General features: G+C 41.4%; 1 long non-coding RNA gene across 1 annotated transcript; it reads right to left on the reverse strand.

Moving 5' to 3' along the window:
- Positions 1–499: 499 nt before the first annotated feature.
- LOC122458684 lies at positions 500–15,206 on the reverse strand. Its single transcript, XR_006278832.1, has 3 exons — positions 15,075–15,206; positions 4,134–4,136; positions 500–511 (listed from the first exon to the last, which is right to left on the reverse strand). It is a non-coding gene; the product is annotated as an uncharacterized LOC122458684 (long non-coding RNA).
- Between the last annotated feature and the right edge of the window lie 9,824 nt (positions 15,207–25,030).

Here is a 25,030-nt window from a genome sequence, read left to right on the forward strand (position 1 = left end):
ATTCCTCAGAAACCTCTGCCACTACTTTGCCCACAGTCAACTTTCCAACACCAAACTGGATGGCAATGACTCTTTAGTAGTCTGGGTAGCCCACTTCCACATGGCTATAGCTGCCAGCTTCTGGATTGGCATACCTGCCTTCCTGTGTGTCTTTATGCACAAAGCTGCAGAATGTAGTTTTCTTCATGCAAAAGTTTTGGACCCACTACTGGTTATCCCAGGTCTACATGGTGGTGTGGTCCCACCAGTCTGTGCTTGTGGCCCTGTGCCAGAAGTGCTAGAATGCATAGGCGGGCATTAACAAGTGTCATGAGCAGCATCAGTCCGTTTGAGTCTACCATGTCTGTATCTGCCTCCTTGTCCTCCTTCATCATCAACTCTGTCAGGCACCATCAGTGGGTCAGAAGATGCTTCCAAAATGTCCACTAGTGTATCACAGAAGCTCTGCCTATTCTCTAAAACAGGAGTGAAAGTGCAAGCAAGCCACGTGGTGCCTCCTCCATATTTCTGGCTCCAATTGCTGGGAGCACACAGACTAAAATGGTAGCTCAGCAAGATGTGTTGGTGGGCTGTTCAAACTTCCTGTAATGTGCAGGGAGGGCAGTCAAATTTTCCCACACTGCACCAAGGTCAAAGGACTAAAGTGGCCACATTTCGAGAGGGTGCTAAAAAGTCTGAAATATGGTTAGTTGGATGCAGATCAGCATGCTGCAGTGTGGATGCCAGAACCCTGGCTTTGAGTTTGGGTTAGAAAATTCTTAACCTAGGGTTAACAAGCAGTGTAGATGCTCAAACCCTGGGTTGTCTAACCCAGGGTCAGGTGACTCGAGTCCCATTAACCCTGGGCTTATATTGCAGTACAGACATACCCAGAGAAAACTAATGTGTGCTGATGATCTAGCCCTTTTTGGCTAACAGAAGAGCAGAATTGGTAAACATGGGATCAAAGACGGCATCTGTGTTTGAAGACTATGGTTTGATGGTAAACACAAACTTTATGCAAGTAGGGAAGGTGGAAGAAGAGCTGTTGTTTGAAGATTCAGGAGAGAAGTTGAAGCAGAAGAAATGATTTGTGTACTTGGGAAGTACACTTAGTGCCATCAGAGAGAGATCTGGCGAACTGAAAAAAGAACCTAATGTGTGTGGGCAGCAGGCAAAAAGGTGGCAGTAGTACTATGAGATCAGCAATTAAGTAACAAACTGAAAGGAAAAGTGTTTGCTGTGTGTGTTTGTCCCTGCCCGCGCTATGGTTTGGAAATGGTGGGTCTGATGAAAATGGAAGAAAAAAGATATAAGTAGTAGAAAATAATATACTGAGGAGAATGCCAGGCAAGAGAAGGGTAGACAGAGTGCGCATGGAGGAAATTGGGGCAAGACGAATCCAGGACTGTCAATGATAGGTAATCTGGAGAGCATCCTTTTGAGGTGGGCTAGACGTGAGATAAGAATGGGAGAAGGATGACCAGTGAAGAAAGCATAGAAGGTAGTGGATAGGAAGAAAGGATGTGGAAGACTGAGGATATAATGGAAAGACTCTGTCAAGAGAAGTTTGAAGAGAAAAGGGCTGGAACTCCAAGACCTAAGAACCTGCTCTGGAAGGAGTGGTGAAGAATCTTGGGTACCTCTAATCCTGTGTAAATGGGAAAAGGAGTTGTGGAGTGAAATGAATGAATGTTTTATAAATCAGCCTTTGTTGAGTTAAGCTTGTTTTATGAACCATCTGTGGTTTGTCTAAATATTACTGTGTGCTCTAAAATCTTTTGTCAAAGCTGAGTATGAACTTTTTTCCCTGTCTGGGTAAAATCATAGATTAGAGTTGGAAGAGACCTCAGGAGGTCGTCTAGTCCAACCCGCTGCTCAAAGCAGGACCAACCCCAACTAAATCATCCCAGCCAGGGCTTTGTCAAGCCAGGCCTTAAAAACCTAAGGCTGGAGATTCCACCACCTCCCTAGGTAACCCATCCCAGTGCTTCACCACTCTCCTCGTGAAAGACTGTTTCCTAATATCCAACCTAGACCTCCCCCACTGCAACTTGAGACCATTGCTTTTCGTTCTGTCATCTGTCACCACTGAGAACAGTCTAGCTCCATCCTCTTTGGAACCTCCCTTCAGGTAGTTGCAGGCTGTTATCAAATCCCTCACTCTTCACTTCTGCAGACTAAATAAGCCCAGTTCCCTCAGCCTCTCCTCATAAGTCATGTGCCTCAGCCCCCTAATCATTTTTATTGGTCTCCACTGAACTCTCTCCAATTTGTCCACATCCTTTCTGTAGTGGGGGCCCCAAAACACAATACTTCAGATGTGGTCTCAACAGTGCAGAATAGAGGGGAATAATCACTTCCCTCAATCTGCTGGCAATGCTCCTACTAATGCAGTCCAATATGCCATTAGCCTTCTTGGGAACAAGGGCACACTGTTGACTCATATCCAGCTTCTCATCTACTGTAACCCCCAGGTCCTTTTCTGCAGAACTGCCGCTTAGCCAGTCGGTCCCCAGCCTGTAGCGGTACATGGGATTCTTCCGTCCTAAGTGCAGGACTCTGCACTTGTCCTTGTTGAACCTCATCCAGATTTCTTTTGGCCCAATCCTCCAATTTTTCTAGGTGTCTCTGGACCCTATCCCTACCCTCCAGAGTATCTACCTCTCCCCCCAGCTTAAGTAGTCTGATTCTTTTCTTCACTAGTAATGTAGGTTACTTGGGAAAGGGCAGATGGTATCTTTCTAGGATTCCTGATAGATCCTACTGATCAAGCAGCAGAAACAATTTCACTTGTTTTCTTAGAGAGAACCCAGGTTTTAATCAATCTCTCTGATCTAGCTGGAAAACAGCAGAACATTTTAAATAAAATCTTAGCCTCTGCTTCTCACCCCATCATGGAATGGCCTGTGCTAGCGTATTGTTTTTCCTTCCAACAGTTAGCAAATGTTAATTTTTGTTTGGCCCTTCAGCATATGTTACTAGGCTAGTGTTTTTTCAAAGAAAAGTTCCCTGTCTCTGAGTCGTGACTTGACCCATAATATTTGGAACCTGTCTTCCACCAAGTTTCACTGCTGCTGTGGTTATTCATTAGATGCACATGCTTCTTCAGGACAGCCATTGTCCCACCACTAAAACCCTACTGCCAGCACCATACTGGCTCTCCAACGCTGCTGTTTTTAAGGGTTTCCACATAGCCATTTTTGTGTTTTGATCTTTGCTGCCACCAATGATATTTAACTATTTTTGTAGCAATGTTTGCAAGTGACACATTTCTTGGTACCTTGAAACAAAATGATCCCACACCCCAAATTACATTCTATCCAGATGGTTATAAGGAGAAAGACCTATACCTCTGGGTATCATCATTTTCCCGCTCCCTTTCTGACCGTTTCTTTTCTCCTTCACTTACCAGTATTACAGGCAGTAGGAAAGAGCAGCTGTCATGTTCTTTGTCATTTGGCACTCCAATGATCAGTGCTCTATGCTCAGCCTGATGCACGAAGCCGAATGAAGGAGCAGTTGAATATGTTAAACCGTGCACTTCCCTAATTAGCACATGGAGCACTGTGGCAGCTCTATGTTTCAGACTGAAGAAGGAGTGCTGATGAGTGGTTGAAGGGAGGAGAACACTAGCTCTGTAGAGCACTCTCAAACTCCTGGCAGGGTCAAGGGAGACTGCTACTAACTTTCCCTTCATCTGTTGCCTCTTTTCTCCCTCCCCTGCTGTGCTCCAGACAAAGCAGATGATCTTCATATTGAAAATTATTAAATATTATTTTGCTCGAAGCCCAGCACATCTATCCCATTCTATAGCTCCAGGGCAAAGTGAAACCTTAACAATAACTGTAGAAAGTTTCATTCTGAAATCCTACAGTGCAGAAAGCATAGTAGTCCAGGAGTAGAGAGTAGCCTGGAAGTTAATGGAAATGTGTGGGGCTTCTTTTTCACAATATGGATCCTCAGAAATTTCTGTATATCTGGCCCCTTTCAAGTGTCTCTAGTAAATCACCAAAAATCACTGGTCACTTTAAAAGTTCTTGCCATTAACTTTTAGCACGTTTTCTAGTTTCCATATGTTTTTGTCTCTCAAGCTGTTTTTGCCATTTCTCTGAATATGAAAGTATCCACTTGAAAACTTAGACCTTAGTGACTTTCTAGAATCTGACTACACTTAGCTCTGTATCTTAAGGGTTTTTTTTATAACAGTGGAATGAGAAAAATAAGTCTAGGCTTTCTGTCTCATAGTAGTTCCTCCATTTCCTCTGATCAATAGCATCTCACATAAGAGACATTATCAAAAAGAACATCCCTACTGAGTTCTTCAGATAGTTCTTCAGATAGTCTTCTTCTTTCATAAGGAAAAGGTAGATGAGTGTGATTCAATAACATTTCATATCTGGTGTGTGCAAACTGAAGCACAGTTTGTTCCAGATGTGAAAGCCTTAATGGCAACTGACAAAGTAAGATTTAATTTTAGCTCTCCTTCTCTTGTACACAGAGCCCCTAGATAAAGTAGAAAAGTAGGACCCAACCTATCCCTGAGGGCTGGTAACAGTTTTCTTGGAGGGAAAAATCAGCCACAAGCCCAGCCAACAGAAATCTACAAAACAAGAATGTTTTCCCTTCATGAATATCAGGGCATTGGTTCAGTATTAGAAATGAGCTCAAGCTACACAAATTTTACCTGGATTTTGAACATTCCAAAAATCGTGGATATTTGGGTCCAAGATGGTGCTCACTGGGGATTTTTCCATTCATAGGTTGAAACTTATCAACTCTGTTTAGTTTGTGAAATCTGAAAGAATCACAAACAACTAAGTACAGGGTCTGTCATTAATGGTCACCATTTGTCAACTGTTATTTCCTGTGCACAGATGGGGGGAAATTCATGGTATTTTTGATAACTGTGCTGTAACTAGAAATGGACAATGTCTGTGGAAGAATCTTTTATTTCCTCCAAAAAATGCAGTTTCAGTCAACCAGAAACTGTTAGCAAATTTGACCTCAATTTGCCAAAAAAACTTTGCCACATTTTTTTCTGGACTTAGGCACCATTCATAGAACAGGAGGAAGTGACCTTGTAACTTTTAGCTCAGTGCTTAGGGTACTCACCTGGGATATGGGAACTGGACTCAACACCCCTCTCTGCCTGATGTGGAGCAGAGATTTGAATTTACGTCTTCCCACTTTACAGGAGACTGCCCTAATCACTGGGCTATGAGAATCTGTATAGTCATGAATAGAATAGTGTTGCTATTTTGAGTTAGTTTTAAATCCAATTATTTTATATTAAAACGGTGGGGTGTAGAGCTTTAAAATATATCAGCAGCTGTTTCATTAAAATTAGTGAACTGCTGGATCTTGTGAATTGGATGATTGTGCAACTGTTATACCATTATTCAGGGCTTGTCTTTACTACTGCACTACATCGATACAGCTGTGCTGATGTAACGCGTCTGGTGAAGATGTGCTATGTCAATGGAAAAGCACTCTCCCATCAACATAATTACTCCACCTTAATGAGAGAGGGAAGCTATGTTGTGGGAGAGCATCACCTGCTGACATAGCGTGGTGTAGACATCACTTTAAGTCAATGTAATTTACGTTGCTCAGGGGGGTGTAATAACAAAAGGTAATAACAAAATGTTTTTTAAGTACATCAGAAGCAGGAAGCCTGCTAAACAACCAGTGGGGCCCCTGGACAATCGAGATACAAAAGGAGCACTTAAAGATGATAAAGTCATTGCAGAGAAACTAAATGAATTCTTTGCTTCAGTCTTCACAGCTGAGGATGTTACGGAGATTCCCAAACCTGAGCCGTCTTTTGTAGGTGACAAATCTGAGGAATTGACACAGATTGAAGGGTCACTAGAGGAGGTTTTGGAATTAATTGATAAACTTCACAGTAACAAGTCACCGGGACCACATGGCATTCACCCAAGAGTTCTGAAAGAACTCAAATGTGAAATTGCGGAACTATTAACTATGGTTTGTAACCTGTCCTTTAAATCAGCTACTGTACCCAGTGACTGGAAGATAGCTAATGTAACGCCAATATTTAAGAAGGGCTCTAGAGGTGATCCTGGCAATTACAGACCGGTAAGTCTAATGTCAGTACCAGGCAAATTAGTTGAAACAATAGTAAAGAATAAAATTGTCAGACATATAGAAGAACATAAATTGTTGCGCAAAAGTCAACATGGTTTCTGTAGAGGGAGATCATGTGTTACTAATCTATTCGAGTTCTTTGAGGGGGGTCAACAAACATGTGGACAAGGGGGATCCAGTGGACATAGTGTACTTAGATTTCCAGAAAGCCTTTGAAAAGGTCCCTCACCAAAGGCTCTTACATAAATTAAGTTGTCATGGGATAAGAGGGAAGATCCTTTCATGGATTGAGAACTGGTTAAAAGACAGGGAACAAAGGGTAGGAATAACTGGTAAATTTTCAGGATGGAGAGGGATAACTAGTGGTGTTCCCCACGGGTCAGTGCTAAGACCAATCCTATTCAATTTATTCATAAATGATCTGGAGAAAGGGGTAAACAGTGAGGTGGCAAAGTTTGCAGATGATACTAAACTGCTCAAGATAGTTAAGACCAAAGCAGACTGTGAAGAACTTCAAAAATATTTCACAAAACTAAGTGATTGGACAACAAAATGGCAAATGAAATTTAATGTGGATAAATGTAAAGTAATGCACATTGGAAAAAATAACCCCAACTATACATACAATATGATGGGGGCTAATTTAGCTACAACTAATCAGGAGAAAGATCTTAGAATCATCGTGGATAGTTCTCTGAAGATGTCCACGCAGTGTGCAGCAGCAGTCAAAAAAGCAGATGGGATGTTAGGAATCATTAAAAAAGGGATAGAGAACAAGACGGAGACTATCTTATTGCCCTTATATAAATCCATGGTAAGCCCACATCTAGAATATTGAGTACAGATGTGGTCCCCTCATCTCAAAAAAGATATACTGGCATTAGAAAAGGTTCAGGAAAGGGCAACTAAAATGATTAGGGGTTTGGAATGGGTCCCATATGAGGAGATATTAAAGAGGGTAGGACTTTTCAGCTTGGAAAAGAGGAGACTAAGGGGGGATATGATAGAGGTATATAAAATCATGAGTGGTGTGGAGAAAGTGAATAAGGAAAAGTTATTTACTTGTTCCCATAATATAAGAACTAGGGGCCACCAAATGAAATTAATGGGTAGCAGGTTTAAAACAAATAAAAGGAAGTTCTTCTTCATTCAGCGCACAGTCAACCTGTGGAACTCCTTGCCTGAGGGGGTTGTGAAGGATAGGACTATAACAGGATTCAAAAGAGAATTGGATAAATTCATGGATGTTAAGTCCATTAATGGCTATTATCCAGAATGGGTAAGGAATGGTGTCCCTAGCCTCTGTCAGAGGCTGGAGATGGATGGCAGGAGAGATATCACTTGATCATTACTTGTTAGGTTCACTCTCTCTGGGGCACCTGGCATTGGCCACTGTTGGTTGACAGGATACTGGGCTGGATGCACCTTTAGTCTGACCCAATATTGCCATTCTGATGTTCTTATGTTCTTGGGTGGGTTTTTCACACCCTTGAGCGACATAATTTACATCGACTTAAGTAGTGTAGACAAGCCCTCCGTAATTCATCACTGAAATACTGTATGAAAATATATGAGGACCATAATATACTATATTCTTATCTGGGGTAAGAAAATATAAATCATCATATTGCTTCAGTCTTGCTCAGGGTAGACTGCATGTTGGAAAAAATATAGATTAGTATAGTAATGTGGCTAGGAAAATTCACTGTAGTAATTTAATTTTGCAAGTGAGAAAGTTTTTTAAAAATTATCTAAATAAAGTTCCATGAGTATTATATTAATCTGAGTGATAAACATTACAGATTTTTTTAAAGGGATCCTTGTGATTAGAAATTTTGCTCTTTAATAGATCATAATGTGTCAGAGCTGTAAAACATTGGGACAGATTCTCTGTGTGGTGTATTGAAAACTGTGTTAAGATTGTAGGCTGTTGTTTTACACATTTCAGGGAGTTTTCTTGATCCTGTTTGCAGTGTAGGGGGCTCTGCAAGGAAGCGTGCAATGTGGGCCTAGCAGCAGTTAGTCTGCGGACAGTTAGCCTATAGTAAGGTTTGGTGAGATGTGCCTCTCTGTTATACAGAGCAGAATGCTTTGTGTCTGTTTTGGGACTGTGGTATGGTGTTGCAATGAATTCAGAAAGTTCTTAGAATTCAGAACAACTTTCCAGCAAAAGTGTGTGATTTGTTTAACTTCTTTGCACATATGCCATGAACACAACATGGAACTGCTGTAAATTTGTCACTGCTCCCTACTTGGCCCGTTTGTCTGTCTCCCACCATTGCCTCCATGCAGCTCTCACATACGCAAATGAGAGAAGCACACATTTATCAAGGGAAGAAGAGAAAGAAACAATTGCTAAAAATAAAGATCCCCACCTTACATGTGTGTAATCAGCATACGGCTCTCTCTGCTGATCTGTGTTGCTGTGTCTGTAGTGTTGCAAACTTGCTGAGAGTGCTGCAGAGTAGCGTTAGTTGGAGTTAGTGAAAATGTAACCTGTAGCAGTGGTTTATAGCTATTGTATTGGTGGTAAATGTTATGGTAGTGTGTTTAAGAGGTTTGGGCTTTTGTTTTTTATCTCTCTCTCTTTAATTCATAAGTATATTTAGACTGCATTTTCTGGGCAATAAAAATGCATGAACTAAGAGGACAGTTCATCTGCCAATCAGACCTGTGAGCTATGCACGCTTAAGTTGTGTGTGTATATATAAGGGGCAGTATAAAGCATCTGAGATTGGCAGCTGAGATGAGTGATAGGCTTCAGGAAGCAGAAGATTCCAATGAAGTGAGCTGTAGCTCATGAAAGCTTATGCTCAAATAAATTTTAGTCTCTAAGGTGCCACAAGTACTCCTTTTCTTTTTGCGAATACAGACTAACATGGCTGCTACTCTGAAGAGTATATAGTGGTAACTGAGGAAACTGGTAGAAGTTGGGAATTGGTTCATCATGGGCTTTATTGCGCCTAAATTTGGATTCAGGGCATAAAAGTTTAACAATTCTGACTCAGATTGGAACTGTTGAAAATACATATTTACCTCACAGGTGAATTTGATACCCCGCAAGACAAGGTCCCTTTTAAGCTAATTAACATGTTCTGGAAAACTTTAAATTATTATTTATACTTTTCCAGTTATTAAAGTTCAGGAACCAGGTTCAGCCTTTCTTCTGGGCATTTGCTATAACAAAAGTTGTGTGTACACTAGCAGAAAGTCCTAACCCTAGGAGAAACAGGTTACATATTGGGGTAATAGTTCATCTTAAGTGATCACTCTCCTTACAGTGTGTATGATAAAACCCATTGTTTCATGTTCTCTGTGTATGCATATAAATCTCCCCACTGTATTTTCCACTAAATGCATCCGATGAAGTGAGCTGTAGCTCATGAAAGCTTATGCTCAAATAAATTTGTTAGTCTCTAAGGTGCCATAAGTACTCCTTTTCATATTGGACATAGCAGGTGAACCTAGAAAATATATGAATGTATTCATAAAAATATAGATTCCTTAAGTCTAACACTGCTATCGTATAAGGAGATACCAGCCACTACAGCTTATACCAGGGACAAAGCTAGACTTGATGTTAATGAGATACTGTTATGATGGTTTAGGCCCAAAATTTAAATGTTGTAAGAACAAGCTATTACAAACCCTAACAACTGTAGGGATCTTCCAAAGATTGTTTTTCCCTCTAATTCAAATTAAAACAGTCCAATGTCCTTGGAAATAATAATTATGAAACCCACATCATGGTGTAACACTATGGGACCATTCCCAAAAGTGCTATTTGCTATGGTGATATATCCAGGAATAGAGATATCTAAAATAAGTGTACTGTGTCAGTCTGAAGATAAAGCATATAACCTCAATTTTTCCCCCCTAGGTTCACATGTAACTCTACAGCCTACTCTGTATTTTAAACATTTGCATTGCTAATTGTACCAGTTAACAATACAGTTTTGTACAGGTTAAGTAGACCCTAGTACTATTGCAAAGTTCAAATATGTGCCTACACAATTTTTTTTTAAATTTTTTAGAAGTAGAGGCATGTGGTCTCCTGGCTTTAAAATATGACTTCTTTTCCCCAGGAAATTCAATTACTGTGTTTCATGTTTGTAACCAGAATTGAGTTCAGCTTGCCTTTGTGAAATGTGCTTCATGTTCATTGATTTAATCCCAGCAGGCTGTATCCTACAACTTACAGATGCAGCATGGAGCAATGCCACATGATTGGCATTGGAAAAGACAGCATGAAGCGATGCAAAAATGTATTTCATCTTTGCAAACATCCAGGTGGGGGTTGAGCTTCTTTGAGGAGGCACAATCTTGTGAAGTGTTTACACTCAGCCTGGCTGACTGATGAACAGAAGTCTTCTTGCTGCTGCTATGACAGTCCCTTTCATCAGCACAGTTAATAAAAAAAAACAGAGGACCAGAGGTTTTCATGCTCTGATAGTGAAGATGATGTGTCTGTAGCTACTACACTGGAGTGTTGATAACAGGTACCTAGGACAGGAGGAAGACAAAAGTGTGTGAACTGCAGAGCAGTAGATACCTCAAGTCTACTTCCCAGCCTTCTGTTTTCCATTTGGAGTTTCTCACGCCCCACAAAATTGATTCCGTCTTCCTGCTATAGGTTTTCACAGCCATTCCCTCCCCTCTACCCAATACAAAAAGAAAGCAAAGCAACAGTGAAAGGTTAGCAACTAGCATTATAAAAGCCGTTAAGAATCTGTAAATAATTAATCTGTTCTTGAGGAAAAGGAAATAGTTTTCAGCTGACTGAATATTATTACTCTGGTTTTTTACACTATAAGATTGATTTTTACCCATCAAGTTGAAAGGCTTACCTAGACTTTACTTTTCAAATACAAGCAGAACTCCCAAGAGTAGCATTTCCCCAAGTATTTAGAAATCAAAAAAAGGTAGGAATATGGGCTGATGTTGTTCAAAAGAGCGTATATTTTCTATGTTTAAAATAAAATAAAACACACTAAAATGTCAATATTGTATTTCCAATGGAAAATAATCACACAGAGCTCATACCAATAACAGAGCTTGCTTTAGAAATTTTGGGCCTCTTATTCCATAAATCTAGAAACCCATCCTCAATCTGTGCTGAAATCAAAAGGCATTTCACGAGGGCAGAATTTGGTACTTAGGGCCTGATCCAAAGCACACTGAAGTGAATGGAAATCTTTCCCTTGACTTGAGTTGGTTTTGGAGCAAGCCCATAATATAGGCTACCCTACAAACTGGAAGAGTCCCCTTCTCCACTTTTTGTGGGTGCCAAAGCCAGCTGTGATTCCTACAACAGTCTCCAGTGAAAAGTCAGCATTTACCAACAGTTATGTGGTGTCTGAGACACTGCAGCTATTTCTTATTCTGTACATACAAAGCTGCCATATTTGTATGTGGTAACTTTTGGTATATGCTGATTTCTTAATAGTGATTGTTGTATATACAACAAAGAGTCCTTGTGGCACCTTAGAGACTGACCAATTTATCTGGGCTTAAACTTTTGTGGGTTAAAACCCACTTCATCAGATGCATAGAGTGAAAAAAACAGTAAGCAGGTATAAATATAGAGCACATGAAAAGATGTGAGTTGCCCTACCAAGTGGGGGGTCAGTGCTAATGAGGCCAATTCAATCATGGTGGATGTGGCCCATTCCCAACAGTTGACAAGAAGGTGTGAGTATCAACAGAAGGAAAATTATTTTTTGTAGTGACCCAGCCATGCCCAGTCTTATTCAGGCCTAATTTGATGATGTCAAGTTTTCAAATTAATTCCAGTTCTGCAGTTTCTCTTTGAAATCTGTTTTTGAAGCATTTTTGTTGAAGAATGGCCACTTTTAAGTCTGTTATTGAGTGTCCAGGGAGATTGAAGTGCTCTCCTACTGGTTTTTGAATGTTACAATTCTGATTTGTGTCCATTTATTCTTTTATATAGAGACTTTCCGGTTCGGCCAATGTACATGGCAGAGAGGCATTGCTGGCACATGATGGCATATATCACATTGTAGATGTGCAGGTGAACGAGCCCCTGATGGTATGGCTGATGTGGTTAGGTCCTATGATCGTGTCCCTTGAATAGAGTTGGCAACAGGGTTTGTTGCAGGGATTGGTTCCTGGGTTAGTGTTTCTGTTCTGTAGTGTGTAGTTGCTGGTGAGTATTTGCTTCCGTAAGCGAGGACTGGCCTGTCTCCCAAGGTCTGTGAGAGTGAGGGATCATCCTTCAGGATAGGTTGTAGATCCTTGATGATGCGCTGCAGAGGTTTTAGTTGGGGGCTGTAGGTAATGGCTAGTGGGATTCTGTTGCTTTCTTTTTTGGGCCTGTCCTGTAGTAGGTGACTTCAGGGTACCCTTCTGGCTCTGTCAATCTGTTTCTTCACTTCCCCAGGTGGGTATTGTAGTTTTAAGAACACTTGATAGAGATCCAGAAGGTGTTCGTCTCTGTCTGAGGGATCTCTCGATCTCTCTCTCCACCTGCATATATATACCTGAACATACATTGAATACACAGAAAAAGTACTCACAGAGATGTTTTTGTTTAATGTTCTGTCATGAGAATTGTGCATTAAAGTTGGCATCAGAATTGTTTGTGATCTTAGCTTATTTCCATGAGTTTTCATATCGCGGGACGGGGGAATAGATCTGTTTAGTGGTAGGGAACTTCTCTTGAACTGTACATGTAATTTAGCAAAGTGTTTTTTGTTTTTTAATAATAGCAATAGTAATGGCTATTAGATAGAAAATAACAAACCTAATTTTCCTAAATTACAAGCTCTTTGGAGCAAAGATCCCTAGGTGGGGTATTAAGCCTTATCCAATGCCTATATTGACTTAATGAAAAGCCAGAATAAGATTCCCATAAGATTATTTTATTCTCATCTATCTTCCTTTATTGCTATCTCTTACTTTCACATTCTGTCTCCTTTAGGGTGACCAGACATCCTTATATTAGTGGGTTTGTCTTATATAGGCAACTATACTCCCCCATACCTCACCAAAAAAAAAGGTTCCAATTTTTTCACCCTTGCTATCTGGTCACTCTAGTCTCCTTCCCTCCCACCCTTAAGGTCACGAGCACTTCTCTGATATTCCACCTTTTCCATCCTCAGTCAACCTTTTTTCTGCCCATTCACAACTTGTGAATGGACTTCCTTAAGAACAAAACTCCCATTACATAACCTTCTCCCTCCGACATCCAACCCCCACACACTTATCCATCCATCCTGCCTGCCTAATGCCACCAATCAGTCAAGTTTATGTGAATGTATACCTCTCTGTTAAGACCCTTGTTTTATACCTCTCTGTTAAGACCCTTATTTTAAATTATGCTGAAGAGTTAAATGACACTGAATGACCATGATACGTGATCACAAGGACAGTACGTTCAGTAGCAGCTTTCTATTGAAAATGATAAATGAGTTCCAGAGAACAGTATTCCACAAATGAAGATTAGATGTTTTCTGATCCTTCATGTCTGCCTACAAGCACACGCACGGAGCAGGTGCATGATCATGACACAATGACAGTTTTCTGGCAGGCAAGAGCCTGGATTCTGGGTTCACCCTGCAAAATCCAGAACATGTGGTCCTTCTAACAACTATACTAACCTGCTAGGAACGGTGCCGATAGGCTGTGAGGCAGTTGGCAGAGGATTTATATGTGTGCGTACAGTTCTTACACTGTTGATATAATACTTTCATGAAAAACTGTTCCATGGATGCTTTCCCTGGAGTAATTTACTAAAACTTCACATGTAGCTTCTAGACTTCAGTACTGCAACCCTTATTCTGTGTGAAGGTAGCCCCAGAAATCCATGAGATTAAAAACATAAACTAGTCACAACAATTGGTTCATAATATACCCCTTTCGCTACTTCTTGCAGGTTTCATTGTAGGATGCGTTAATCTTATGCCATTTTCAGCTTTTGATATCCTCTGGTCTGAGGATTGACACAAGATGAAGTTTGTGGAGACAACTTCATCGTTGCCATGAACCTCGACAAAAGGTCCAGCAATTGTTTCTTTTCCTGACAAATACCGAAATGAGAAAGGGAAATGATATTCAATGTACTCAGCTTCATGACAGTTTAAAAGAGCAGCTTGTATATTAATCAGTTATTCCCTACCCTCAATTAGAAAAGAGATACAGTGGAGTTAAACCCTAGATACAGGAGCAAGGCCCTAAAAGAACACAGCCAGCTAAAGCCGTTAGTGCAGCTGAGGTGGAAAACCTGCTGCAAAATACATTCCAAGCATTGGCATTTTCAATAACTGTTCATCTATGTCACAGCAGCTCTGAATATGCTAATTAAGTCAGTAATGCTACAATCAAAAAAATCCAATAATACCTTCTATGTTCTGCTGTCGTTCAAGGATGCTGTTTACAGCTGCTCCATTGTCATGTTCCTGGGTACAATCCAGACTAGTGAGGGTTTGGATCACCATCTGCTTTGTAACCTTGGGTGCCTCACAATGTTTTCTTGTTGTAGCTCCCAGCCTGGGCCACTCACAACCAGCCTACCCTGAGTGTCTGTGTGCTAGACAGCCCTGGTTCAGCAGCTCTGACTCCAGCAGCCTGGCTACAGCCCGGCTCTTGCTTCCGCTACTTGCAGGGTGACTCCAACACACTCCCAGTCCCGAACTTCCCCAGACCCATGTGCTCTGATATGTCGAGTCCTCTCCTGCAACATTCTCAGGAATAATGAGATCCATTTGCTCCTTCAAGGAGACAAAACACACCAGTTTGCCACTGAATTGGAGTTGACATTCACTTTAGTACAAATGCAGCACTGTTGATTTAGTTTAATAGTGGAACAAATTTAACAACACAAGAAAATAGGATTTTTAAGTGTGTTCAAGTACAAGAGATAAAGTGAGAAATGGTTACAAGCACATCAAAGCATGCATCTGAAAGTCTAAAACGTAATTTAGCAAGGTTTGATTCAAGACTTTGTTCAAGATGGTCTTTCTCACCCACAGTCTTCCAGAAAGATTGTGGCTGACCCTCTCCTCAGTCAGGATCTCTTCCAGAGGCCCAAAGGTGCGGCTGTCTTTTTCTTCTTAGGTGAAAGAGATAAATTGGAGTTCTCCATCCCCTTTTATAGTCCATTGAATCTTTGAAGTGAATGCTTCTGAAGGTTACCCCTCCAAATCAAGTTTATTCAAACTCTGAGAAAGGCGAGACAGAGTCTGGTGGTGAAGAAAACTCCATGCTCTTTCTTTCCCCGCTTGTGTTTGCTGAAATGCAAATTGTTCTGTTTCCTGCTATCTCCTCCCCCTATTGTCTTGATGATCGACACTGCAATTCAACACCCACAACTGGCCTGTGCCAACTGACTCAGGCTTGTAGGGCTCGGGCTAAGGGGCTGTTTAACTGTAGTGTAGACATTCGGGCTTGGACTGAAGTCCGGGCTCTAGGACCCTGTGAGTGGGGAGGATCCCAGAGCTTGGACTGCAGCCTGAGCCGGAATATCTATACCAAAGTTAAACAGCCTCTTACCCAGGGCCAGCTCCAGGCACCAACTTTCCAAGCAGGTGCTTGGGGAGGCATTCAGAATGGGGCGGCAGTCCGTGTCCCGCAGCGGCAATTCGGCGGCAGCTCCACCACTCTTCTGGGTGCAATGGCAATTCGGCGGCGACTGCTTGGGGCAGCAAAATTGGTAGAGCCACCCCTGCTCTTATCCCAAGTCCTGTGAGCTTGAGTCAGTTGGCATGGGCCAAACACAAACACGGGTGTCTAATTGCAGTGTAGACATACCCTTAGACTTCCCTTTGTCTGATCACTGTCTTATTCTTCTGACATTGATAACTACTTAATGAGTCCATTAATGGAGTTCTTCTGTGACTTATCGTAACTGTATCTCAGCAATTGAATAAGACTGAAACATTTTCCATCTACATCTATCAACATCTGACCGCTCTATAGTTTTCATTCTCTTCTTCCTTTTACTACGCCAGCCAATGTGTGTGTGTTTAGTGCATGTTTGTCTAGTGCAGGGAGCCTACATAGAATCATAGAAATGTAGGACTGGAAGGGACCTCAAGAGGTCATCTAGTACAGTCCCCTGCACTCATGGCAGGATTATGTATTATCTAGACCATCCCTGACAGGTGTTTGTCTAACCTGTTCTTAAAAAATTCATGAATGATGGAGATTCCGCAACCTCCCTAGGCAATTTACATGTACTGGTGTGCGTGAGTTGTGAGCACCCTGTTTGTGAGTGTGGGAAGGAGTCCGCCTGTGTGAGTGGATTCATGGGGCAGTCTGTGTCCCGAGTTCTAGGTATCCCTGACACAAGGTAACTTTTAGCTTAAGGGCCCAGTAACTTCAGTGTTCTTGGTGGCTGTCAGTTTTTCAATTCAATACCAAAAAAGGACAGCAATTTTCTATTGTGTGGCTACGAAGTTTCCCCTGTGTCAGCAGTTCTCAAACTGTGAGTTGGGACCCCACAGTGGGTTGCGACCCCATTTTAATGGGGTCTCCGTCTCCAGGGCTGGCTTTGACTTGCTGGGGCTCAGGAGTGAAGCCCAAGCCCCACTGCCCAGGACTGAAGCTGAAGCCTCAGGGATTCAGCCCTGGGCTGCGGGGCTCAGCTTACAGGCCCCTTGCCTAGGGCTGAAGCCCTTGGGTTTCAGCTTTCACCCCTTCCTCGCTCAGGGCAATGGGGCTCGGGCTTTGGCTTTGGCTCCCCCAGCCAGGGCAGTGGGAATCAGGCAGACTCAGGCTTCGGTCCCCCCTGCTGGAGCCATGTAGTAATTTTTGTTGTCAGAAAGGGGTTGCAGTGCAATGAAGTTTGAGAACCCCTGCCCTGTGTTAAAGGTGGATTCCCCAGTGCAGTGGGCACTGCAAAAAGCTAATAGAGCCTCAGGATATCTTCACTTTTTCAAGTCATCCTTATGCAACTTAGAAGGATGATGCCCACTCTCTTCCTCACTCCCTCCTGCTAGGGTACCCAGGCCAATAGCGGGCTCCCTAGGATGGCAGGGGCGGGGGGCGGGTACAATCACTTTGTGGGATGGAGGAAGACCCACATGCAAATCATGTCCCCTGAGATCCAAAGAGGTAAAAGTTGGTATATGTTAGCGTATATTATATTCACTTGAAAGGAACTATTCCATTTCATGACTCCTATTCAGGGCTAGACAATTTTAGAAGGATCCAAATAATTTGTACTGCACATTCCTGTATAATTCATATTGATTTTAATAACCTCTTTTCAGACCCCACTTCTAGGGTATATTTAAACACAGTATTATTCACAAATGAAATGTTAGCTTTACATTTACAATCACAACAGGATTATCTGAGGAAGGATGAATTCCAAGCCAGTGCACTGAAACGTTTTGAAGGGATATAATGCTCTATCAACCAGTGAAAAGAGGGTAGTACACAATAGGACAAAGGATGACATTTCTGATGGCTTCAGCAAGGTTCTGCTCCTCTTTTGAGTGTAAAACTGGAAGCTGAAAACTCAGCCTTTAATCAGTTAATTACAGTGCATTCTGATCTTAATTCTCTTTCATTCTTCCTTTGACAGATTACATACATAAATAAATCTAGTAAATTACCTGTGAATCTGATTAAAGATCAAACAGTTTCAGGATACGTAGCAGTACTTGTACTTTATAAAAAGGGGGAAATAATATATTTGAAGAAGGAAGTTATTTGAAATCAGGGCTTTTTGCAATATTACTTTGATCTGAGTCCACTTTCCATTTTCTTGATAAATTAAAACTGTATTTTATTTCAGAGGAAGAAGGAGATATGATGTGCTTACTAACTTTGAAAAATTCTCATAAATGTATGTGACCCTGGACAACATTTCTGGCCAAAAATAGACCATATGATGGGGTGCTGATTGAGTAAAATAATTCAAAGGAACAAAAGACCATAAAGGTCCCTTTATTTTTTTAATTATTTTGTTTTTCAAAAACTTGAAACCATGTGGAATATTCAAGCTGTGGAATTGTTACTTATGTAACCACATGATCTGATGTTTTGTGTATTTGTCACACTCACACATTATATCTTGTCTAAAATGAGATTGTAAATTCTTTGGGATAGGGAGCATTACTTGCCATATGTTTGTACAGAACCCAGTGCTGTAGGGTCTTGACTTTAACTTTAACTAATCTAAGCGCTACCACAATAATACAAATAATAAATAATAATATTATTTGTACATACAGTAGATTTAAAAATTGTTTCTAAAATATAATTAGCTGCCCTGTATCTGTTTCATAGTTAAAGAAGCCAAACCAGCTAAGAATTTTATTCAAAATCCTTGTTTAAGGGATGGTCCACCTCTCAGTGAAATGAAGAGAAGTCTTCACACTCACTTCAGTGAGAGTTAGATTGATGTAAAAGGTTGCTTGAATTCTTTCAGTCTAAGTGGCTGGGGGTCTCGGCCATTTCCCCAGGACCAAAAACATCAAACAGAACTCTCAAATGACAATCTTTGCTTTTGGTTCTTAAGAAAGCGTGTCTAGGCATGGATTCAGCTGTTAGACATTAATATCATATCAGAAACCCTAGGGTAGAAGTAATAAGCAATGGGCTGGAATCTGATTTATTTTTGAACCTCAAGTAGAAACTTCTGAATAATAAGCTGGAATTCCTTTTACTATATTCTTCCGTTCTCAATATTATGATGTTAAATTCATCCAGAAGAAGAGGATATGAGCCACAAAAGACCTTATCCAATGCCCACTAAGGTCAAATGGAAGTCTTGGCACGATCAGGACATAAGTCCTGATTTATTTTCTGCTGTTGAAAGAGCAAGAATCTATAATGCAGAGAGGGCTCATGCTTGTCCAAAGATAAATATGTTCTGTATGAATTCCATGGAACTACCCACTTGCACATGTGTTTGCAGTTTCAGCACCTTAGTCCCTAACCCTGCATCAATGTAGGTAAGGGGTTTTTTTTGTTTAAGAAAAAACCTGGTGTGTTGCTGTTTTATAACAAAACCACGAAAGTTAATGGTAAGCTCCTTTTCCCTTTCTTGTGATGAATGGCTTAGCAACCTGAAGTGAAGAGACTCAGGACATTCAGTGATGTATCAAAAACCAGCAACACAATGCAGTTGGTCTTACGCTAACTTTTCACTTGTAATTGCCGTATTCTATTGAGACTGGTTTTTTAAAAAGTTGAAAATCATCACGTTTCCACTACTTTCTCCTGCTCTGCTTTCAGATCATCAAAGCTCTATGAAAGACATTGTCAATTGTCATTTGATTTTTCCCATACGTTTATATTTTAAGTATATCTGTGCTCATCCCAAACGAAGGACTGACAACACTTGCAAGAGCCAGGCTTAAGTTAAGTTTTCTTGCATAACTCTGCCAATGCACTTTAATCCTGGTCTGCAATATCCCAGTTATTTCAGGTATCCTCAAAGAGAGGAGCAGTCATATGGAAATCTGAGTACCAAATGCAATATCAGCTGATAACAGAGTGGGCTGCAGATTTAGCATTAAATTGTGTGACATATTTATCCGCAGGCATTTGAATCCCTTAGGGAATTCCCAGCATGAAGAGTTAATTGAAGACAGACTCGTTGGGGAGGTCCTAAGGGCATTGTCCCTAACTTGTCCATAATTAAGTAAAAATCAGATATTAGTGCTGCAGGGCCCTGTCTGTAGTAGAAAAATGTGCCCCACACATCAATATACTTACACCAGTGCAAATCCCTAATGTAGACTGCATGGCGCAACTTAATCCCAAAGTCATTTTGGAGCCAGAGTAAATTTAAGTGGTGCAATGCACCACTTTTCTTGTCTATGCAAGGAGTTTGTATCCATGCATGCTGGTTACCAGCCACCGATAACTGAATTAGGGCTAATCCTAACTGTAGACAAAGCAATAGTAATAGACTGCATTCCAGTGTCATTGTTTATGGCCTCACTTCATGGGCAGATTTATGTAGAAGAAGTAGCAGGATTAAGTGGTGACAGGCAGTTAATAAAGATCCAAATACACTGCAGCTAAAAGCATATGATCAGCTCTAGTATGTTCAAAACAAAGTTTTTCTGATGTGGTCGGCCATATCCAGTAGATGCAGGGAGATACAGGCTAACGTGTACATTCTTCAATGAATCCTACTCCCAGTACTGTTTGTACTGCATCCTAATCTATGAAAGTCCCTGGTCTGGCCACATCCCACACTGTGGGTGCAATTTTAATTCGTTAAGCCCAACGTATATTATATCTGATGTTTCTTCAAGAAGCAGTATTTAACAAAGGAGCAAAGTACCGTAGGTAATTACAGAGGCGCGAGAGCTGTGCTTTTTCATGGGGACGAACAGGTGCTGCATATAGAAGCCAACGCCACTAGGATTCCAGCAGAGCAGTGAAAGCCTTGGATGTGTGCACTGACTGCTGCTTGTCTTTGATATCAGAAAGAAGGGGGTGTTTTGATAGACTCGCTAATGACCATACTGCCTCCAGTTGTAATTTGCCTCATATACCCTGCTTTTTCCTTCACTGCCAGAATGGAATTGAGATGATGATCTTGGTGAGAAAAGCCTCAGACATTAATTAGCCCACAGTTTGAAGGTGCCCAAACATTTAATTCATCTTGATTCCTTTTCAATTTTATTCCTTTCATATTTCTTGGTCCTTGGTAGCGGCAACCCTGTAAGGCCAGATATCTGTAAGCATGCCCCATAAACCAAAGGGATTTTCACCTCCTCAGATTGACTCAGCATTTGTTGCTGTTGTTCAAGCAGGCACCAGCTATTTAATTGTCTTTCTCTGAAAATGGAAAGGAGCTGAGATTCTACGTATGTCAAACAAAATACCATCTTTGATTGAACTATATAACACTTTGCTGAGAGCAGGAATGCTGCATTTAAAGAACACTTTACTTCACTTGTCCTATGTCCCTGAAAAAGAGAGTTAAGGAAACTAAAATATAGAAAAAGAAATTGTTGTCTTCAGCCATCCAACTTGAAGCATGTGCTTATGTCCCACTGATGTTCCTGTGCCAGTAGTGAACTAAGCACATCACTAAAATTTAGAATGACGATAGCCCAATCAATTTCAACAAGCACCTGTAACTACTTCAATATTTTCACTACCTTGGAGAACGTAGAAACAATAAAGCAGGCTCCAAAGAGCAGCTATGTCCCACCCTGCTGTGCCTGGCTGGGTAGCTAAGCTAGCACGTTAGGCAGTGTGTGCTGCCCACACCATTGCCTCTCTGGAACTGGGGAAATCCAGAGGGAGATTGACAATCAATCACTGTGAATCAGAATCTCCCTTCCAAGCTACAATAAGTTGTCCCTTACTCTGGACAGTTAGTAAAGCCATGTTTGAGTGGTGGGTTAATAGTGTCACATGAAGATCAGTGTTGCTATATATAAACGTTTACAACCGATCCAGCCAAAAAGTGTTTGAATTCTCTGAGTTACATGGAAATGACAAAGATAACAATAACAAAAAACACTGACTACACTGAAAACCCCCGTTTGTCTGTTGGGGCTGGTGGGAAGACATCCATTGGGTTCTCCTAACTCTTGCATTTTTCTGAACTGTTGGAACAGCATTTGTTAGTTTCTGATACAGCTAATTGAACCAGAGAAGGTTATTTAGAAAAACGGAAGGGGGGAAAAGCTGGATTACGGAATGAAAAATATATTTTCAAACAGCTAAGGCTTAGCTTGCTGCAAGTAAAGGTTGAATATATTTAAGCAAATTATTAGATGCAATTGATAGAAAATTTACAAAATGACACAAGGTCTCTTTTCCCACAATATCTGAGTCAAGCTGTGGTTCTTAACCTATCTACTATTCTGGGACGCATATGCAGCCCACAATGAGTTATGTGGGCTGCATCCAATACTACCTGTATGGTCCTGAGCCATGTCACACGGGCCACAGCTGTGTGCTGATTAGATTGCAAGAGGCCCACGGGCCACAGGTTGAGCACCATACAGTTTGTTAGGAAAGTATACAGTTGGGCTTGTGATATTGATATTAGAGTCTTCCTGTTCCTTGTATTCCATAGTGCAACTGCTTTTTCACGATGCTGAGATTTTGTTTCTGAGCCTTTACCAGACAGCGTAATTGAATTTAGCTTCTTTTCCCATTTGAGTCAAAGGAGACAAGGATTTATTGTTATTTAATCCAGTAATATTTTCATTAACAGAGATCTCTCTGGGATCCCCTAGTGGTGTGATTTATAGGAGAAAGACTTACATGTTTTCTAAGACATGGCAGATGAATTTCCTCTCCCTTACACGAATATAAATCAGGAGCAACTGAAATCAATGTGGTGTGAAAGCAGTATGAGTGAGAGAAGAATGTGACCCCCACCATCCCCTTCTTGAGCTGCTAAGTAGGGAGGATTTCTTTTGGCAATGAGGGTGGCTGGTGTGTACAGTAAGAGCTAGTCCATAAGTAACTGTACAAGGACTTTAATCCTGAACATTGTTTTCTGTTTGTTTTTGTGGAGTGCAACTGGACATCCAAATCCTCAGGAATTATAAAAAAACAGATCCAAAAAAAACCAGTACAAAACGGCTGATGAGGGATTGAGAGGGGTGGGGGAACAAGTACCCCTGGCCTCGTACTCAATAGATACTACCAGTGACATCTGCCGTTTTTAATCTCAAAGCACTTGTTATAGTATTATCTTAATCCCCGCTGAAAAAACATGCAGAAATAAAATCTCAAAATTGCATTCAGTTTCACAAATTGCCAGTAGAAAAGGGGCTTTTACACCATATTGGAAGATCTCCCCGATGGGCAGGACAAGACTCCACCTGTCAGCGGACTATTTAATTATTCTTAAACTAAGAGAGAAACTCTCACTGTTTCTTGTGGGCTTGGATTCTCCTATCTTGCTCTCTCCCTCTCTCTTCCACTGGTCACTGCAAAGAGACCAACATTCTGTCTGTATCTGGGATGTTTTCTAAAAAAAATTCCCACCATTGAGAATATCTCCACAGAGATGATCTGTAAATCTGGTTTTATGTATTTATTTGTTTATTTATTTATGTTTGTAATGGAATGTTCTACAGTTTGTTGCATACGATCAGACCACTGTACCTGCAGATAGCCCACTGAATTCAAGCAGCAGTCTGAATCTGGATCATATTTAGAATACTCAGTGGTATCAGGATTCTGGCCACTCACCTATCTCATAGCTTGAATGTTGTGTTTACTATTATTATTTTTATTAAGATATATTCCATATAATTCTGTACATTTACAGAATGCCAAGATTTTCCACGAAATTCTAAGATTCTATAACATTCTCAGGTAGGAAACCAGAGAGCCAATGAAAACAAAATATGGAGGCATGCTCTAAAACCAATACCTAAGGCTGAGATTTTGTCATGGATATTTTTAATAAAAGTCAGGGACAGGTCACAGGCAATAAAAAAAAAATCACAGAAGCCCTGACCTGTCCCTGATTTTTACTAAAAATATCCATGACAAAATGGGGCAGGAGGGTCCAGCACCCTGCCCCCCACCCCAGAAGCAACTGGGAGCTGCATGGACCCCATTTCCCAGTGGCTGGGGATTCTCCCCACCGCTCTGTGGGGCTGGGAGCTGTGGGGAGTGCCCACAGACTGTGTGGCAGAGGATCTGTGGGGGGGCCTGCCAGTGGTGGAGGTTGGGGAGCTGCAGGGGGACCTCCACCCCCAGCTGCTGAGCAGCTCAGGGATCACTCTCTCGCCAATGCTGGTGGCAGCTGGGAGCTGTGGGGGGGCCCCCCACCTGCCTGGGGCCACTGAGCAGCTCTGGGGTCCCTCTGTTGCTGCCTCCATTGGGAGTGCTGCAGTGGGGCAACTGCTCGCGGCAGCTGAGCCGATGCAGCAGGGACTCCTGCCAGTGATGGCAGCTGGGCAGCTCAAGGGTCGCCACCGGCAGCCAGCCAGTGGCAGGGGGGTCCCACCACCTGCAGCTGCTGGGCACTGGCTGGTCAGCTGTGGGGCCCCCAATGTCACAGAGGTTGTTGGAAGTCATGGATTCTGTGACTCCTAAGACCTCCGTGACATAATCTTAGCTTTACCAATACCTCTTGCTAATATGCAATTGTGATGCAGACCATAGCAAGCTGTCAAAGTACACTCCTGCTGCCCTTCAATGTTTTAAATGCTTTCCACTAAGATCTGAGCAATTTGACTTGACAAAAAACAATCGACGCATGATTTATTTCACAGACTGGTTCAAGCATCTTCTTTCACTCTTCTGGAAAGAAGAATGAATATATATTTGCCTTTTCACTGCCAACTTTTCCTTTAAATACGTGCTTAACATTTTAAAGAATCATACACTGTCGTGTGCAATTAACAATCTTTGACTGAGAAGCCTCATGTCAAACAGATGACAGGTGACAGATTCACTTCCCACATCCGGACAGTGTTACGAAGCACAACACCCCCACTGAAGACTGACAGCTGCTTCAATTTATAAAACCAAAGTCCTACTCAGAGTGATTTGTACCAACACACCAGGGAAGAGTTGGGCAAATGCTCCTATTGAGCCTTATGTCCAGATGGCAGATGATAAAAGCAGTTAGGTTATCAGATTTTTCTCGTTGTAAGCAACTGTCTGATTGACATATAGAGTTCATAGTTCTGTGTGTGTATATAAATCTCCCCACTGTATTTTCTACCGAATGCATCTGATGAAGTGAGCTGTAGCTCACGAAAGCTTATGCTCAAATAAATTTGTTAGTCTCTAAGGTGCCACAAGTACTCCTTTTCTTTTTTGCGAATACAGACTAACACGGCTGCTACTCTGAAACCAGTTCATAGATCTGTTAACAAGTATTTCCATAGACTTATCTTAGGCCTATAGGAATATCTCTGCTTATCTAGTCTTAACAAGCCTGATCAGTTACCTTTGCCTAGTAGTTGTGCAACGCTCCTACTTCTTACCATTTGTGACAGTGAAGAATTAAAGGTTATCTTCA

The sequence above is a fragment of the Dermochelys coriacea genome, chromosome 2, assembly GCF_009764565.3.
Source record: "Dermochelys coriacea isolate rDerCor1 chromosome 2, rDerCor1.pri.v4, whole genome shotgun sequence".
Lineage (NCBI taxonomy): Eukaryota > Metazoa > Chordata > Testudines > Dermochelyidae > Dermochelys > Dermochelys coriacea.